Below are 4,500 nucleotides of genomic sequence, written 5' to 3' on the forward strand. Positions count from 1 at the left end.
TTGTGTGCAAAAAGCAAAGCAAATGTTTACGTAATAAATTTACGTGATTGAAATATGTCGAGTTGGCAACAAAATGGCCACCGAATGCCCCCCGTTGCTCGTTGCCCCTCCGCACATCACTGACCATCCCTGGCCCGTGTCTGGCTAACGAATTGGCGCAACGTTTGCGCGTTGCTCTGGGCCAGGCCAGACTCCGTGCCTACCAACTCCCTACAAAACACTCCGCCAGCCTTTTCGCATTGGACGTGGTGTAAATTTTTACACATATGCAGCGCGCTCAATTTTTATTAGTTGCCAAAGCGTTTGAAATCTGTTGATGTTGCCAGCACACGTTAGTGTAGCTCCTGTTGGCACCCGATGCTAAAAACCCGCAATTTGTGCAAAAATTATGAAACGAGACTTTAAGCAAACACAAACAACGCTCGAGTAAGTTTTCATGCATTTCAATGATTCACTGCCCACGTCAGGGGGAAAGCGTATCGCAATGCTGTCCATTGGGGATTGGCGACTAAAGCGAGTAAATGCAACGGATTTTCCATAATTCAAATGGTTTCCGCGCTAGTTGACTAGAATTATAGACAGGCATATATGGACTTAACTAAAGGGTGAAGATTAAGGGATCCCATGATCATATAATTTTAAGAATAACGTCACATTTTGAATAACAAAAACATTTTTGAAACGTCAAATTTGGAATGACCGTTAAAAACGAAGCGTTACAAACTTTCAGTTCGTGGAAACGATCAGCTTGTTATCTTTTTTTAGGACAAAATATAACATAAATTGATTGGATTATATATATCTAACGATTTAAATTCAAATATCACTACGCACCAATCAGTCAGTCAGTAAGTCTGTCAGGACAAATTGTTGCATTCATAGAGCCGATAGAAAATATTGTAAGAGAAAACATTTATGTGCTCATTTTTTAAATCTGAACTGAACAATGATAAACATTTAAGGTGCCAAATTGGGGTCGACACATGTCTACCAGATTATAACATTTTTGTATTTAGTTTGTAAACCAACTCCGACTAGTGTAGTAAGCTTGCGAAATGAATTTCAGTATTGGGTTTCGCTTAACTCTGTCAAGAGTTTGGCAATTTACTTGGCATTGGGCTATTCGCATTTAGTTAAAGCTTAGCTTATATATGTATTCGCACCTTGTCAATGAATGACAACTATAAAAGAAAAATCTAACCACGCGCAATTTGTCTAGTGCACGAGGAAATTGATCCAAGCGATTTTGCAACGCCGAAGAGTCGGTCGCAGAGTTTCTCTCCACAATCGGGGACATGTCTAAAAAGTATTTACGGCATCGTCAGTCATTCAATTTATCGCATTTCTTGGCCCAAAAGCAAACAGAGAAACCGTCAGTAACTTCGACTTTGGCGCTGACGTTGGCGTTGGCTTTGGCTCTGGCTGGCGACAAGTTCATACGTCTTATGACTTCCCGTTGACGGAAGTGTGTGTGAGTGTGGGATGTGTGTGCGTATGTATGTTGGGTCCTATGTCTGCCTGGGACGTGTAGCTTACAGCAAAATCACTTTTATAATTGGCACGCAGCCAGCCAAAAGAAGCTTCATGATGGTAAAATAAAAAAAGTTAACAAAAAAGAAACAAAAAAAAAGAAACTTTTACGTCTGTGAGGCTTTCAGTAAACTTATTGCCTGGCTCGTCGCGTCCTTAGATCCTTCAGCGATGTCTGCAGATACTATTTGTCAGATATGACATTATATTAATTGAAATCATATGTCAGTATGGGATCGACGCTCAAACGACACGACCTTTAAAATTGTAATAAAAATCTCTATCCGAAAGTCAATTAAAGTCATCAAATGTGTCGCCAATAGCCCGTCAATATAATAATAAATTATACGATACGACTGTCCATAGAATAAAAAACCTGGAACCCTAATTGAATTGGTAAATATTTAAATAAATATAACCGCAAATAATTAAAACAACAAAGCCAAACCAGGCAGCAACCGGTGGCAACATTTCAATGGACGACACGTCTAAATTAAAAGCTCGACAAATATGAATGGATGACAACAACAACAACAGCAACAAGAAGGACAACAACGACAACAAGAAAAAAATATCCCTGCCCAGGTGGATGGCTAAAAGGGCGCTCGCTACACATTCCAACCACAAAAGCAATTAAATTTCCAATTAAATTGCATTCACTGTGCAACAAACGTTGCAAACGTTACGCGATTTATTTAAATTGTTAATTAGGAAAAGCAATTGCAATGCGACGATGACAAATTAAACAAATTTATTGATCACAAAAGTGTTTGCAAAAAATCCTAAATATGCAAATAAAAGAGAGTTGAGGGCAACTGTACACTAAGTATGTACTTAACGTACTTTTAAATAAATTCCATGCAGCCCTCACTAAATTACTACAGTTATTCGGCAGCACTTGCGCTCCGACAGGACATTCACAGTCGGCAGGACTCGCACAATGCCAACAAGAACTAACGCTGCCAAACAAAGACACCAGCAATTACAACAATTCCAAAATCGAGGCAACCATACAGAAATGATGAAAAGATAGGGGAAAAAAACGAGTACGTCGTCGACGGTGAAAAAAGGATATAATTTTACGTAAACGTTTTTATAGTGTTGTCATGTACGATTAATTGCGGCTCATTAAACTTTATATGGCTGCAGAAGCTTAAACGATTTCAGTGCCAAAACTGCTCACACCACGCCGCCTTCAATTTATTTTACCAATGGCAAAACAAGCTCAACTGAACGAGACGGGCACTCTTGATCGGTCTGAGTTTTGCTTCAGAGAGAGTTTTCCTTACAATTTTATTTTAGTTTTTATGTTCGCAATACGTATGACTAACACTCGTTTGAGTAGCCAGCAAAATTACGACAAGTGTGCATATTAAAAGTTAACACTACGTAAATTGACCAAAGCTCACATGTATTTCACAACTAAACCTACTTCATAAGAACAACTAAATATATTTGTATTCATATAGATCGCGGAGCATAAAAATCTCCATCAGAGCACGTTGGAGAATTCTGGATGTTTAAACAAAATTGTTTTCAAAAAATAATGAAGCATTTATTAAATTAATTTTCATTTGATTTAAATTTAATTTAACTTAAATCTAAAGTAAAAGTTGTTAATCTTAATTCTGATCTAGATATGTTTGTATTCAGTGTGTATAGCACAACTTGTAAATATCATTAATTATATTCAAATTATTTATGTAAAAAACTAAACTCGAAAGAATACAAATCTAACATTTTAAGTTAAGAGTTACGAAGAAAAATAAAGAATTATAAGTCAGAAGGTACATATGTATAATCTGAATAAGTAAATAGATTTGCTATTTGAGATATTGATGAGCCAACGGGGAATGACAAATCAGAAATACCTTCTGGATACCTTGTTTTCTATAGATTACAGGAATTAAAATAAAGGAAAAAATTCAAGTCTAGGAGTTTCGAAACTTATTAATTTTTGGGCGGCTGCACTGAGTGGAACTTAAGAGTTGAAAGTTAATGTTGTGATAAAAAGAAAATAAGAAAACAGTTTCTAGAATTACAATTTTGTCAATTTGTATCAAACTATTTATAGCGATCTAAGAATATTAATGTTTTGCTTTTATTTATAATATAAAAAATATGTTCGATTCACTCTGGTGGAGTGTTCGGATTAATAATTATTATATTTTTTGTTGTGGACTTTTCTTATAGTATAGCCATCAGAAAATCAAGTCTAAACATGGATATTTATCGATAAAAATATAATTAGCTCGTTCTGTCTGAACTACACGATACACACACAATATTGTTAAAATCCCTTTAGCTTTCGTAGTTTTGAAGATGCGCTTACACAGACAGACAGACTAAAGGACGGAAGAACATTGCTAGATCGACTCAGTTTGTCTTCCTGATCACAAATCATTGAGCTTTATTGAGCTCATACATTTACACACTTTCCCATTTAATCTTTTTACACTGGGTTCAGGGTATAAGAGAGCAAAATACTTTCCAAGTGGAACGAAATTTAAGGCACGAGGTTTTATTTTTTTTTTTAATATACACGCGAAATGCACTCTTTGAATTAAATTCACTGAAAACAAATCTATTTTTGATTCAATGCTTAGTTGTATTTTAATTAAATAAATGGACGAATTATAACACAAATATATTAAATATATACTATATATAAGAATAAATATATTATGCATAAATTACTTTAGATCAAAAATGTTTTCTTCCATGTCTAAGCGCTCTGTTGTAAAAATAATTTGAATACCAATCCATGTATATTTTGTTTCCTGCTAAAATAACTAGATTTCACCTTCCAATATAAATATATATTTACGAACTAACAGAATACTTTGCGAAGAATATTTGAATAGGGAATACCCTTTAAATTACAAAATGCAAAAAAGTATTATATAGAATATCCAAAAGTCACTTATTAAATCTAGCATTTTTTTATAACTAATAATCTTTCCAAACCCA

Source organism: Drosophila novamexicana, unplaced genomic scaffold, assembly GCF_003285875.2.
Source record: "Drosophila novamexicana strain 15010-1031.04,08,12 unplaced genomic scaffold, DnovRS2.1 tig00004555-arrow-pilon, whole genome shotgun sequence".
Taxonomy (NCBI): Eukaryota; Metazoa; Arthropoda; class Insecta; order Diptera; family Drosophilidae; genus Drosophila; species Drosophila novamexicana.